Source organism: Loxodonta africana, chromosome 16, assembly GCF_030014295.1.
Source record: "Loxodonta africana isolate mLoxAfr1 chromosome 16, mLoxAfr1.hap2, whole genome shotgun sequence".
Taxonomy (NCBI): Eukaryota; Metazoa; Chordata; class Mammalia; order Proboscidea; family Elephantidae; genus Loxodonta; species Loxodonta africana.
In genome coordinates this window covers 41,311,264-41,327,197 of record NC_087357.1, presented here as the reverse complement: position 1 = coordinate 41,327,197, position 15,934 = coordinate 41,311,264, and the positions used below count along the sequence as shown (strand labels likewise).

The following is a 15,934-nucleotide window of genomic DNA, read 5'->3' as shown; positions in this document are numbered from 1 at the left end:
CCAGGTCTTCTGGCTCTTGAGCCTCCGAACGTCTCTGCTCTCTGCGTCTGGCTGGTGTATTCCTGAGACGTGATTTGTTAGAGAACGTGTGAAGGTTGGTATCCGGCAAAGTCATTTTGAGTCCAGCTCGAGGAGATGAAGGGTGACTAGAGTTTCAAAAGGACCTCTCAAGGCCGGAGGGTCCTGTAAAAGGGGGTGGAAAAGCCCCCTGCCCAGGGCTGCCGAGAGCACAAACGAGAAAGTGTGAATGTGCCTAGGACAGAGTGGACGCTCCTATTTGTGGGATTAGAGCCAGAATCATAAACTGCTTCCATCAGACAAGTGTAAGAGGGTCCAGTTCCTCCGCCCTCCCTATCTCCAAGACATAGTATCGAGAGAAAAATAAAATGGTCCCACAAAAGCACTTTGAAAACAAACACAAAGCACTAAGTCAAAACCTTGGTAACTCGATACTATCCCTCCCAGGCAAAAAATAAAAATAAAAACTTCCAGCTGAATTACCCTTCATCTCAGATCCTGGGGTCCCGTAATTAATAATCTTCTTAAATGGGATTTTTGCCATCGCCAGCAGTTTCAGTCCACTGTCCTCAGCCCTCCTTCCTATACAGCGAATGGTTTTGACCCCTGGGTTCTAGCTGAAGAGCCACTTGGTTACCACAGGTCTGAAGGGAGAGCTGGAGGTTCAGAGTGTTTGTGGGCTCTTGTTTGTCCATGGAGCCTAGCACTGGGACCAAGAGTAGAATTAAAGCAAAGAGATACCCAGCATGAAGAAAACCAGAGACATGCATGAAGCAGTGGGAAAGGGCACAGACTAAGAGTCTTGAGACTTCGTCCTTCTCTGCCTCTTCCTGGCTACACAGATAAGACCTCTCTGGGACTCAATAGCCTCATCTGCCAAAAACAAAAAAACCAAACCCACTGCCGTAGAGTCGATTCCAACTCACAGTGACCCTATAGGACAAAGTAGAACTGCCCCATACAGTTTCCAAGGAGGGCCTGGTGGATTCGAACTCCGGATCTCTTGGTTAGCAGCCATAGCACTCAACCACTACGCCACCAGGGTTTCCACCTCATCTGCAAAATGGGTATAAATGATACCCGCCCTGAGCACCTCCTATGGTTGTTGTGAAGAACAAACAGGATAATGTCCAAGAAAGCATTTTCTACACCATAAGCGCCCTGGGAGAAGGCCCTTTCCTCACACCATGTCACATGTGGAAAAGCACCATGATGTGTCTGGCACACTGGGGTAAACTGGAGGGCATTTGGAGTTCCAGACAAGGCCTCTGAGGCCAGAAGTGTCTGACCCAAAGGCACTAGTGCCCTCAGGCCCTGGCCAGCTGCCCCAGTGCTAAATGCGCCCAAGGAAGTGCAATGGGTATAAGATAGAGCCTCAGGGATCTGAACCCAGGCACACAGGGTGGTCCAAATGCAGATGTGGCCAAGACCCAGCACTCAGCACTGCATAAGGGACAATACAAGGTACCACAGCCCTAGTCGTGGGTATCTGTGCCCCAGCTCCCCCTGAAGCCTGCTTTGCGGCCTTGAGCAAAATATTTAATCCACTCTCCCCAAGACTCGGTTTCTTCAGCTGTAAAATAAAGGACTTCATTTTGGGGAAGAACGACAATTAAATGAGTAAATGTGTGGGAAGCACTCAGCGTAGTGCTGAATAGCTAGTAAGCTCTCATCATCAATACAATCAGTAAATAATGACAAAGCCTCCTTTTCAGGAGTTCAAACTCTTAAGTTATTGAACTCTAGCTGGATTCACAGCTAGACTATAAACTGCATGCAGGCAGGGGCCAAGTCTGGCTTGTTCCCCGGCGTGTACTCAGTACTGTGCCCATTGCCTGGCAAAGTGCACGCTCAGTGTTAGTTGAATAAATTCATGCTTGGAAGGAGGAAGTAGCAGCAAAAGAGAGAAGGCAGAGAGACAGTGAGGAAAGAGATACAAAAAGACAGTTTTTTAATAATGAAAGATAAAGGATTTTATTTCATTTTATAAGAAATGAAGATAATAAGCCAGGGAGCTGAGGTGAAATGAAGTGCAGCCTCACCCTGCCCATCAAATACTAGATTTTTAAGACTTTACATAAAATAAAGTAGAATTTTAGTCTCTACTAATAAAATGCTCCAAATTTGATTATCAGCAGAACTGATTCACTGCAAGACTATGTCAGCTTTGAGCCTCTGAGTCACTGTGTGTCATAAAGAGTTTTATTACCCTGTGGCAAACTCTTAACCCAGAAGGGTTGGGTTTTGTTTTTCTTTCTTTCTTTTTTTTAAGTTCTTTTGTTCTTGGTACACATTCTCCCTCTTTTAGACTGGATCCAAATGACCCCAACACACTGAACAACCCAAGTCTCTCAGAGTGGGGAGGAAGTGTTCATTTGACTTGGCTGTGTTAGGCACAGGTTGTGTGTTGTATATGAGCTCAGCAAATCAGACAGTCCTGAGGTGAGTCTTGACCTGTCTCTGCCTCAGTTTCCTCACAGGTAAAACGAAGATGATAATAATACCTACTTCCTAAGAATGAAATCAGGATTAGAGAGATAACACACACAGGTATGGGGTATATTGTTTAAGAATGTTGTAAATGGTGATGGCAGGTGTGGTATGGTAAGCAGTCGTTGCTACTCAAGGCTTTCCAGAAGATCTAAGTAGCGACTAACAGTGAAAGCACTTTCTATGTGCTTTCGTTTTACTCACGCTGATCCTCACAAGCAAAGGTGCCACCTTGAAGACTAAAGGGCACCTGACCCAAGCCATGGTGTTTTCAATCACCTTACATGCACGCGAAAGCTGGAAAATGAATAAGGAAGACCAAAGACTTGATGCCTTTGAATTACGGTGTTGGCAAAGGATATTGAATATACCATGGACTGCCCAAAGAATGAACAAATCTGTCTTGGAAGAAGTACAGTCAGAGTGCTCCTTAGAAGCAAGGATGGAGAGACCTCATGTCTCATACTTTAAACATGTTATCAGGAGGGACCAATCTCTGGAAAGGGCATCATGCTTGGTAAAGTAACAGTGGCTGCAACAAGGGGCTCAAGCATAACAACGATTGTGAGAATGGCACAGGACGGGGCAGTGCTTCATTCTATTGTACACAGGGTTGCTGTGAGTCAGAATTGACTCGACAGCACCTGACAAAAACAATCCTCACGACAACTCTCTGACATAGGAACTATTATCCTCTCCATTTACAGATGAGGCAACTGAGGTACAGAGCTGCCGAACAACTTGCCCAAGGTCACACAGCCAGAGAATGGAAGGCCTGGACTCTTATAACTGCCGTGGCTGTTCTGCCGCTATCTGCACTGTCCAATGCCATTGTCCGTAACCACGTGTACTAAAAAAACGTGTAATTAAAATTAAATAGTATCAAAAATTCATTGCTTCAGTCACATCGGCCACGTTTCAGTGATCAATAGCCTCATGTGGCTAGTGGCTACCATACTGGATGGGACAGATCTTGAACATTTCCATAGAAAATTCTATTAAACAACACCAGTGTGAATGAAGTTAGAAAAAAAATTAGGAAAACAGACTCTTTTATTTTCACCAAACAGACTAGCTGTTTTCACAAAATATGAACCCAATCCAGACCTCTATTCCAGGTTGGTAGCGTCATCTTCTAAAAGGAGAGCTTAAAGGTCTTGCATCAACTAACCTCACCTGATTTGCAAACTTATTATCCCATTAGTCCCTAACGCAGCCCACTAGTGTCTCATGCTGCAATGGGCAAAGAGAGTTAAACTTCCTGGAGTTAGGCAAGAATAAACATTTACTATATGTCTCCTGTGAGCCAGGCTTTATATGTCTCCTGTGGGCCAGGCACCCTAAGTACATTCTCTTGTTTGAATTTACAACTTTCTGTGGTAGTTATTATTCTTACTTCACAACGGTGGAAATTGAGGTTCAGAGGATGTCTTATCATTAATAAGACCAAAGTTCTTATATGAAGGTCAGAGGTAGGCTGCTCTCTCCCTGGCTTCCTGCTTCCTTTGAGAAAGAGCCTAACAAATCCCAACCAACCTGTGGAAACCCTGAAGTTCTCAATACTGGGGTCAGTTTTGTAGTTTGTGGGCACGGAGGCCTGGTCCTTTTGGTCCCTTTGGCCTATGAGACCCTGACCTGAATGAATGAAGGGCAGAATCAGAATCACTCATTCACTAACTCATTGACCATTTACTACAGGCCAGGCACTGAGCTAGACACTGGGGAAACAGGTAAAGTCCCTGACCTCATGCAGATTACTGTCTGATAGAGGTGGCAGATGGAAATCAAATCAGCCAGCAAATGTATCATTACACATTCTGACAGGTGCCACAAGGGGGGACAGGGTGTTAGGAGAAAGCATTGCAGGAGACATGATCTAGGGCTGCTCTGATCTCCCAGGATGGTCTGCTGGGGAGGAGCCAGGTGATCTCTGGTTCCAGCCCTGTACTGGGGAGGCCAACTCGAAGATCTGGTGCCGCAAGGGACCAAGAGATATTTCCCACGTGCCTTTAGCTTGGCCGTGGCTCCCCAGACAACCCTGGCCACACAGGCTTCACAGGGCCAGGGCTACACTGGCCGAGAGGCCACCAGGCTCTCTCTGGCTTCGGCTGGGCCCTTGCCAGGTAGGGTTCCCACCACAGGATTGCTGCCTTGCTGCTGGCCACCAGGTCCTGAGACTACACTTCAGCAATTTTCACCGTGAGGTAAAAAGGTGAGTGTGAGCTAAAAACCCAAGTCAAGAGACAGTGGTTAAGAACCTACTACGGGCTTAGCCTAGAAAATACTATATGCTCTCATAGGTGAAAGAAAGATGATTAGACACGGACTCTGCCTTCAAGATGCTTGTGTGCAGCCACAGCTGATGGGCATCCCTTTTATTCTGAATAGCTAAGCCCTCAGAAATGTCCCCCAGGGTTCTGTATGTTCACCCATAAAAGGAGGAGAAATGAGTATTTGCCATGCAACTATTACATGCCATGCTATGCTAAGCACTTCAAATATTTTACCACTATTGATCCTTACAGCATCTCCGTGAGGTACATATCATTCTCCCCATTTTATAGATGAGGAAACAAAGGCTCAGAAATATAGTTGCCCAAAGATATTTAGCTGCTAGCAACAAAGCCAGGAATAACAATCTGCCCAGTCTGAAGCACATCCTTTTCCACTCATTGTGTTGATTATAAAAAGGGGCCTTGCATCAACTAACCTCACTTCCTATGTTTACATTTCTTTAATTGTACTTTATTATTATTATTGTACTTTAGATGAAGGTTTACAGAACAAACTAGTTTCTCATTAAACAGTGCACATGTTCTTTTATGACACTGGTGAACAAACCCACAGCATGTCAACACTCTGCCTTCTCAACTCTGGGTTCCCTATTACCAGCTTTCCTGTCCCACCCTGCCTTCTAGTCCTTGCCCCATGGCTGGTGTGTCCCTTTAGTCTCATTTTGTTTTATGGGCCTGTCCACTCTCTGGCTGAAGGGTGAACCTCAGGAGTGACTACATTACTGAGCTGAAAGGATGTCCAGGGGTCATACTCTCAGGGTTTCTCCAGTCTCTGTCAGGCCAGCAAGTCTGGTCTTTCTTTTAGAGTTAGAATTTTGTTTTACATTTTTCTCCAGCTCTGTCTGGGACCCTCTATTGATTGATCTCTGTCAGAGCAGTCAGTGGTGGTAGCTGGGCACCATTTAGTTGTACCGGACTCAGTCTGGTGGAGGTTGTGGCAGATGTGGTCTGTTAGTCCTTTGGACTAATCTTTCCCTCGTCTCTTTAGTTTTCTTCATTCTTCCCTGCTCTCTAAGGGGTGAGACCAGTGGAGCATCCTAGATGGCTGCTCACAGGATTTTAAGACCCCAGGTACTACGCACCAAAGTAGAATTTAGAACATTTTCTTTATAAACTATTTTATGCCAACTGAGCTAGTTGTTCCCCAAGACCATGGTCCTCACAGCCTTCAGCCCAGCAATTTGGTCCCTCAGGGCGTTTGAATGTGTCTATGGAGCTTCCATGACCTTGCCTTGTATAAACTGTGCTGGCTTCTCCAGTATTGTGTACGGTCTTACCCTTCACCAAAGTTACCACTTATCTGTTGTCTATTTAGTGTTTTTCCATCCCCTCCCTTCCCCTCCCTCCTAGCCATCAAAGATTCTTTTTGTGTGTAAACCGTTTCATGAGTTTTTACAGTAGTGATCTCATATACTATTTGTCCTTTGTGACTGACTTATTTCACTCAGTATAATGCCCTCCAGATTCATCCAAGTTATGAGATGCTTCACAGATTCATCATTGTTCTTTATGGTTGTGTAATACTCTATTGTGTGTTTGTACCACAGTTTGTTTATCCATTCATTTGTTAATTGGCATCTAGGTTGTTTCCATCCTTTTTGCTATTGTGAACAATGCTGCAGTGAACATGGGTGTGCAAATGTCTATTTGTGTGACAACTCTTATTTCTCTAGGATATATTCCTAGGAGTGGGATCACTGGATCATATGGTCTTTCTATTTCTAGCTTTCTAAGGAAGCACCATATTGTTTTCCAAAATGGTTGTATCATCTTGCATTCCCACCAGCAGTGCATAAGAGCTCAGCTCTCCCCGCAGCCTCTCCAACATTTGTTATTTCTTGTTTTTTTTTGATCCATGCCAGTAATGCCGACGTGAGACGGTACTTCATTGTGCTTTCGATTTGCGTTTTTCTAATGGCTAGCGATCGCGAGTATTTCCTCATGTGTCTGTTGGCCGCTTGAATGTCTTCTTTGGTGAAGTATCTGTTCATTTCCTTTGCCCATTTTTTCACTGGGTTATTTGTCTTTTTGTTGTAGAGGTGTTGGATTTTCTTGTAGGTTTCAGAGATTAGACCTTTGTCTGATTTGTAATAGCCAAAAAAATTTTCCCAGTCTGCAGGTTCTCTTTTTACCCTTTTGGTGAAGTCTTTCGATGAGCCTAAGTGCTTAATTTTTAGAAGATCCTAGTTATCTAGCTTATCTTCTGGAGTTTCTGTGTTATTGGTTGTGGTTTGTGTCCTGTTAATGTAGTGTATTAGAGCCTTTAGCATCGATCCTATTTTTTCTTCTATGAATTTCACAGTTTCTGGCTTTATGTTTAGGTCTTTGATCCATTTTGTATTAGTTTTTCTATATGGCGTGAGGTATGGGTCCTGTTTCATTTTTTGCAAATAGACATCCAGTTTTGCAGCACCATTTGTTAAACAGACTGCCTTTTCCTCATCTGATGGACTTTGGGCCCTTGTCGAAGATCAGGTGACCATAGGTGGACAGATTTACATCTGGGTTCTCAATTCTTTTCCATTGGTTAATGTATCTCTTGTTGTACCAGTACCAGGCTATTCTGGCTACTGTAGCTATGTAGTAGGTTCTGAGGTCAGGTAGTGTGAGTCCTCCTACTTTTTTCTTCTTCAATAGTCCTTTACTTACCCAGGGCTTCTTCCCTTTCCATATAAAGTTAATGATAGGTTTTCCATCTCTTTAAAGAATGTTGCTGGTATTTGGATCAGGATTGCATTATATTTGTAAATCGCTTTGGGTAAAATTGTCATTTTCACAATGTTGAGTCTACCTATCCATGAGCATGGTATGTTTTTCTATTTATGTAGATTTCTTTTGGTTTCTTGCAGCAGCGTTTTGTATTTTTCTTTGTATAAGTACTTTTATTCCTGGTTAGATTTATTCCTAAGCTTTTTTTTTTTTTTTAGGGACTATTATAAATGGTATTGTTTTCATGATTTCTTTTTCATCATTCTCTTATTGTTGTATAGGAATCCAACTGATTTTTGTATGTTTATCTTGTATCTTGCAATTCTGCTGAATCTATTAAATATTAGTTCCAGTAGTTTTCTCATGGAGTCTTTTGGGTTTTCTATGTACAGTATCATATCATCCACAAATACAGACAGTTTTGCTTCTTCATGACCAATTTACCCAGTGCCCTTTATTTCTTTTTCTTGCCTTATTGCTCTAGCTAGGACTTCCAGCACAATGTTAAATAGGAGTGGTGATAAAGGGCATCCTTGCCTTGTTCCTTTTCTCAAAGGGAATGTTTTCAGCCTCTCTCCATTAAGAATGATGTTGGCCATTGCTTTTGCATGGATGCCCTTTATTTTGTTGAGAAATTTCCCTTCTATACCTATTTTACTAAAAGTTTTTATCAGGAATGGTGTTGGACTTTGTCGAATGCTTTTTCTGCGTTGATTGAGATGATCATGTGATTCTTTTCTTTCCTTTTATTTATGTGATGGATTACTTTGATTGATTTTCTAATGTCCAACCATCCTTGCATACCGGGTATGAATCCTACTTGGTCATTGGTGTATTATTTTTTTGATATGTTGCTGAATTCTATTAGCTAGAATTTTGTCGCAAATTTTTACATCTATGTTCATTAAAGATATTGGTCTGTAATTTTCTTTTTTTGTGGTGTCTTTGCCTGGTTTTGGTATCAGGGTTATGCTGGCTTCATAGAATGAATTCAGAAGTATTGCTTTCTTTTCTATGTTCTGAAATAGTATGAGTAGTACTGGTGTAAGCTGTTCTCTGAATGTTTGGTAGAATTCTCCAGGGAAGCCATCTGGGACAGGGCTTTTTTTCTTGGGTTTTTCTTTTCTACTACCTTTTCAATCTCTTCTCTTGTTATGGGCCTGCTCAGAGTTTCAATATCATTTTGTGTTAGTTTGGGTAGGTAATGTGTTTCTAGAAATTTGTCCATTTACTCTAGGTTTTCAAATTTGTTGGAGTATAGTTTTTCATAATACTCTGTTATGATCCTTTTTATTTCAGTTGGGTCTATGGTAATGTCACCCATTTCATTTCTTATTTGGGTTATTTGTCTTTCTTTTGTCACTTTGGCCAGTGGTTGTCAATTTTTTTTTATTCTTTCAAAGAACCAACTTTTGGTTTTGTTGATTCTTTCTATTGTTTTTCTATTCTCTATTTCATTTATTTCTGCTCTGATCTTTATTATTTCCTTTCTTCTGATGGCTGTGGGCTTCTTTTACTGTTCTCTTTGTATTTGTTCAGGTGGTGTAGTTAATGTTTTGATTTTTTCCCTTTCTTCTTTTTTGATGTGTGCTTCTATTGCTGTAAATTGACTTCTGAGGACTGCCTTTGCTGTGTCCCAAAGGTTTTGGTATGATGTGTTTTCATTCTAGGAATTTTTTTATTCCATCTCTGATTTCTTCTATTACCCAGTGATTTTTAAGCAGGGTGTTATTCAGTTCCCATGTAACTGACTTTTTTTCATTGTTCTTCCTGTTATTAATTTCTACTTTGTTGGTGTTGTGGTCAGAGAAGATACTTTGTATTATCTCAGTGTTTTAGGTTGTGTTGAGGGTTGCGCTGTGGCCTAAGATGTGGTCTATTATGGAGAAGGTTCCATGTGCATTGGAAAAGTGTGTGTACTTTGAAGCTGTTGGATGGAGTGTTCAATATATGTCTATTAGATCAAGTTGGCTGATTGTGCCCTTTAGCTCTTCTGTATCATCGCTAAGTTTCTTTCTAGATGTTCTGTCCTTTATCGAGAGTGGTGTGTTGAAGTCTCCTACTACTATTGTGGAACTCTCAATTTCTCTTTTCAGTGCTGTTAGAGTTTGTTTTATGTATTTTGGAGCCCTGTCACTGGGTGCGTAGATGTTCATCATGGTTAAGTCTTCATGATGGATCATCCCTTTAATGATTATTTAGTGCCATTCTTTGTCTTTTATGGTGGATTTTGTTTTAAAGTCTATCTTATCTGAGATTAGTATTGCCACTCCTGCTCTCTTCTGGTGGTTGTTTGCTTGATATATTTTTTTCCATCCTTTGATTTTTAATAAATTTACATCTTTGTCTCTAAGGTATGTCTCTTGTAGACAGCATATTGATGGGTTCTGTTTTGTTTGTTTGTTTGTTTTCCATTTTGTCAATCTGTGTCTCTTTACAGGTGCATTTAGGCCATTTACATTCAGTGTAATTATTGATAGGTATGAGTTTATTGCTGTCATTTTGTAGTGCTTTTTTTTTTGTGTGTGTGGTGCTGACATTTTCTTTGTCCCTCTTACTCTCCTGTGCTGAATTCCTTTTGTTTGTGGATTTCTTTTTCATTTCTTTTCTTTTGTAGATTTTGTTTTTATTGAGACTTTATGGTTTTCTTCTTTATTTTGATGAGTAGATTTGTCATCTTTCTTTGTGGTTACCTTGAAACTCACCCTTATCTTCCTAGGTTTGAACCAGTCTATTATTACTTGGTATCCCTTTCCCTTCCTCTCCATTAGAAAGTTCTATACCTATGCCATTTATTCCCTCTTTTATTGTCTGACATTGTTGTCATTTACAGATTCACCTCTCTGGTTCCCTGTTGTAATTCTTTTGGTTTTGGATACTTCTTGAGAGTTCATTTCCTAGGTTGGTATCTGGCTGGTACAATCTCGTGTCCTAGCTTCAGGCTGCAGTCTGATGTTTGTTGTCAGACTGAAGGACTCCCTTTAATAATTCTTATAAGGTTGGTTTGGTTTTTACATATTCCCTCAATTTCTCTTTATCTGGAAATGTCCTAATTCATGAAAGAGAGTTTTGCAGGATATATTATTCTTGGCTGGCAATTTTTTTCTTTCAAGGCTTTATATATGTCATTCCATTGCCTCCTTGCCTGCATGGCTTCTGCCGAATAATCAGAGCTTAGTCTTATTGTTTCTCCTCTGTATGTGACTTCTTGTTTTTCTCAAGGTGCTTTCAGGGTTCTTTGTCTGGTTTTAGTGAGTGTGATTATGACAAGCCTTAGTGATTTTCTTTTGGGGTCTATCCTATACGGGGTTTGTTGAGCTTCTTAGATGGTCAGGTTTTCATCTTTCATGATATTAGGGAAGTTTTCTGTCAGCATATCTTCAATGATCCTCTCTGTGTTTTCCATTTTCTTCCCCCTGTTCTGGAACTCCGATCACTTGCAAATTTTTGCTTTAGATTGAATCCCACATAATTCTCAGGGTTTTTTCATTTTTCTTTGTTCTTTTTTCTGATTTTTCCTCAAACAGTGTTATATCCAACTTCTTCAATTTTGCTAATCCTGTCTTCCATCATTTCAAACCTGCTTCTCAGAACTTCTATGACACTGTACATTTCTGAAATCTTGTTATTTATCTTTTGGATTTCTAATTGTTGTTTTTGTATGATTTTTAGTTGTGAATTTATCCTGGCATTTTGTTCCTGTATTATTTTCCTGAATTATTCCATTTTTTTTTTGTCTGTATTGTCCATGGATTTGTCTGCCTTTTCCATGAATTTGTCTATTTTTTCCTCATTTTCATTTGCTTTTTGCTTCAGCTCTTGGATAGCTATGAATATTAGAGATTTGAATTTCATATCAGGTAGTTCTATTGTCTTTTCTTCTACTGGAAAGTTATCTGGTGTTTTATTTTGGACACCTACTGGTACCATCCTGTCCTTTTTTTTTTTTTTTCCAAAGATGTTTTGACATTGTTTGCTGCCTTTGGGACATTCAGTAGTTATTTTCTTCCTTTATTGGTTGTAGATCTGTTTGTTTCATCTTGCTTTTTTTTTTTTTTTTGGTTATGTCTCAGCAAGCAGGCTGTGCATTCTTTGTTGTTTGCTCGTCTGCGATCATGATACTTTTTACCTCCTTGTCCAATGGACAGGGCCAGTCACTCAGCTATGGTGCAGCAGGGCAGGTCCAACTGAAGGGGGTGCTGGGATGGGTTCTTTGTGGCATGTACTAGGGCCGACAGGGTGAGCTGGGAATCAGTGCTGGACAGGTTCTGGTAGGCCATGCCTGTGTTGCTTGGGGTGTGATGTTCAGCACACAGTGCAGACAGGCAGGAAGGAGGGGGGAGGTTGTGATGTGTGGAGCTAATATGCGTAGGGGAAAGAGGAGTGAGAGGAGAGAGAAACAGGAGACAAAGACAAACAAACAAAAAAGTGCTAAGGGAGCTTGCCATTGGACTGGAGAGATGAGAAATGGAGAAAAACAAAAAGGAAGAAAAAGGGAAAAGAAAAAAATAACTAGACAAAAATTTGGGGAAAAAAGGGAAGAAAAAAAAGTCTCCAAGGGTCCCACAAGTGCAGCTGCAAAGACCAGGGAACTGGTTTCCAGGCTGCACAGTATAGCCTGGGTAAGTATTCAGGAGATAGGAAAAAAAAGGTAAGTATAGAGAGATGAGAACTGAGAAATGAAGAAAAACAGAAAAGAAAAAAGAGGGGGGAAAAAAAGAAAGAGAAATAAAGGAAGAAAAAAGAAATGCCCCCAGGGATCCCACCGACGAGAATGCACAGATTGGGGAACCGGCTCCGAAGGCATGCAATGCAGCCTGGCTAGAAGTAGCTCCCAAGCCATGACAAGAAAAAGAAAACAAACAAGCAAAAAAAAAAAAAAAAAAAGCTTCAGGGATTCCACCAGCATGGTGTCATGGGCTGAGTGAGTGGTTCCCCAGTCAAGCAGAGCTTCACAGCCTTTCAAGAAAAAGCAAAGATGGCACATAGAGCCAGGTGTTTGAGAGAAAGGAGTAGGAGGTGATGGGAGGCATGGAACAAACCAAAAGAAACAGAAAAAAGCAACATAAGCAACAGACAAATGGCACTCAAAGAGCCAGCCAGTGTGGGCGAGTGAATCCAAGTGGCCTGGCACTGAAGCAGTCGCCTCCCGGCCAAGAGACTGAGGCCAGCGGGAAGCAGAGGAGGCTGGTGGGGGGAAGGGAAGAAGAGTACGGATTAAGAAATTGTATATCGCTGGTTACCAGGTGCTCTGTTTCCTGCTGGGAACTTCATGAAGCTGCTTTCCCGCAGTCCCTGTCCACCAATTTCCAATGCAGGCTGGGTGAATCTAAGGTGCACAGGCACTGCACTTCCTGGCCTGCTGATCCACCACTGCCAGCCAGGAAACGCAGAGGTGGAGCAGCAGGGAGAGTACGGTGGCTGGGAAAGTGTGTATCGCTGGTTACCAGGTGTTCCGTCTCCTGTTGGGAGCTCCACAAAGCTACTTTCCCATGCTCCCTTGTCTATCGATCTCCAACAGGAGTACAAGATGGCTAATCCATGCTGCATTAGCTGGTAGGAGGCCTCTGCACATATCTCTCCTCGCTCTCCAATCTTTGTCAGTTTCTTATTCCATTCAGTGCTTGGCTGTGTTCTTTATCTCTTCATTTGACACTTCCGGTTCCAGAACTGATATTTGTCTCTGTTTTACTTAGTTTTTCCGGTCTTTGCTGTGGAGGGACAGCATGGTGCTTCTGTCTATGGCACCATGTTGGCCAGAAGCCCTTATTGTACTTTAGACGAAGGTTTACAGAACAAACTAGTTTCTCATTAAACAGTTAGTACACATATCATTCTATGACATTGGTTAACAACCCCATGACGTGTCAATACTCTCCCTTCATGGAAAAGCTCAATATTATCAGTCAGAACAAGGCCAGGGGCCGACTGTGGAACAGACCATCAATCGCTCATGTGCAAGCTCAAGCTGAAACTGAAGAAAATCAGAGCAAGTCCACAAGAGCCAAAATACGACCTTGACTATATCCCACCTGAATTTAGAGACCATCTTGAGAAAAAAAAAAAATTTTTTTTTTTTTTTTTTCTCAAGAATAGATTTGATGCATTGAACACTAGTGACTGAAGACCAGACGAGTTGTGGAATGCCATCAAGGACATCATCCATGAAGAAAGCAAGAGGTCACCAAGAAGACAGGAAAGAAAGAAAAGACCAAGATGGATGTCAGAGGAGACTCTGAAACTTGCTCTTGAGCATCAGGCAGCTAAAGCAAAAGGAAGAATTCATGAAGTAAAAGAACTGAACAGATTTCAAAGGGTCTCTCGAGAAGACAAAATAAAGTATTATAATGACATGTGCAAAGAGCTTGAGATGGAAAACCAAAAGGGAAGAACACGCTCCGTGTTTCTCAAGCTGAAAGAACTGAAGAAAAAATTCAAGCCTCGAGGTGCAATAGTGAAGGATTCCATGGGGAAAATATTAAATGATGCAGGAAGCATCAAAAGAAGATGGAAGGAATACACAGAGTCATTGTACGAAAAAGAATTAGTCGATATTCAACCATTTCAAGAGGTGGCATATGATCAGGAACCGATGGTCTAAAGAAGTCCAAGCTGCTCTGAAGGCATTGGAGAAAAACAAGGCTCCAAGAATTGATGGAATATCAATGAAATTTTTCAGCAAACAGATGCAGCGCTGGAGGTGCTCACTCATCTATGCCAAGAAATATGGAAGACAGCTTCCTGGCCAACTGACTGGAAGAGATCCGTATTTATGCCTATTCCCAAGAAAGGTGATCCAACTGAATGTGGAAATTATAGAACAATATCATTAATATCACACAAAAGCAAAATTCTGCTGAAGATCGTTCAAAAACAGCTGCAGCAGCATATCGACAGGGAACTGCCAGAAATTCAGGCTGGTTTCAGAAGAGGACGTGGAACCAGGGATATCATTGCTGATGTCAGATGGATCCTGGCTGAAAGCAGAGAATACCAGAAGGATGTTTACCTGTGTTTTATTGATTATGCAAAGGCATTTGACTGTGTGGATCATAACAAACTATGGATAACACTGCGAAGAATGGGAATTTCAGAACACTTAATCGTGCTCATGAGGAACCTTTACATAGATCAAGAGGCAGTTGTTCGGACAGAACAAGGGGATACTGATTGGTTTAAAGTCAGGAAAGGTGTGCATCAGGGTTGTATTCTTTCACCATACCTATTTAATCTGTATGCTGAACAAATAATACGAGAAGCTGGACTGTATGAAGAAGAATGGGGCATCGAGATTGGAGGAAGACTCATTAAGACTCATTAACAACCTGCATTATGCAGATGACACAACCTTTCTTGCTGAAAGTGAAGAGGACTTGAAGTACTTACTGATGAAGATGAAAGACCACAGCCTTCAGTATGGATTGCACCTCAACATAAAGAAAACAAAAATCCTCACAACTGGACCAATGAGCAATATCATGATAAACAGAGAAAAGACTGAAGTTGTCAAGGATTTCATTTTACTTGGATCCACAATCAACAGCCATGGAAGCAGCAGTCAAGAAATCAAAAGACGCATTGCATTGGGCAAATCTGCTGCAAATGACCTCTTTAAAGTGTTGAAGAGCAAAGATGTCACCCTGAAGACTAAGGTGCGCCTGACCCAAGGCATGGTATTTTCAATCGCATCATATGCACGTGAAAGCTGGACAATGAATAAGGAAGACCGAAGAAGAGTTGATGCCTTTGAATTGTGGTGTTGGTGAAGAATATTGAATATACCATGGACTGCCAAAAGAACGAACAAATCTGTCACACAAGGAGTAAAACCAGAATGTTCCTTAGAAGCAAGGATGGCGAGACTGCGTCTTACATACTTTGGACATGTTGTCAGGAGGGATCAATCCCTGGAGAAGGACATCATGCTTGGCAGAGTACAGGGTCAGTGGAAAAGAGGAAGACCCTCAACGAGGTGGATGGACACAGTGGCTGCAACAGTGAGCTCAAGCATAACAAGGATTGTAAGGATGGCGCAGGACCGGGCAGTGTTTTGTTCTGTTGTGCATAGGGTCACTATGAGTCGGAACTGACTCGATGGCACCTAACAACAACAACACATATTGTTCTGTGACATTGGTTAACAACCCCATGACATGTCAATACTCTCCCTTCATGACCTTGGGCTCCCTATTACCAGCATTCCTGTCCCCTCCTGCCTTCTAGTCCTTGCCCCTGGGCTGGTGTGCCCCTTCAGTCTCATTTTGTTTTATGGGCCTGTGTAATCTTTGGCTGAAGGGTGAACCTCAGGAGTGACATCATTACTGAGCTAAAAGGGTGTCTGGGGGCCATACTCTCAGTGTTTGTCCAGTCTCTGTCAGGCTAGTAAGTCTGGTTTTTTCTGTGAGTTAGAATTTTGTTCTACA

The 15,934-nt window shown here is 41.8% G+C and overlaps 1 protein-coding gene across 2 annotated transcripts in view; it reads right to left on the bottom strand.

Annotated features, from left to right (window-relative positions):
- MYOF (myoferlin) overlaps window positions 1-15,934 on the bottom strand; it is a 190,043-nt gene that overhangs the window by 166,091 nt on the left and 8,018 nt on the right. The gene's annotated exons all lie outside the window — the stretch shown is intronic.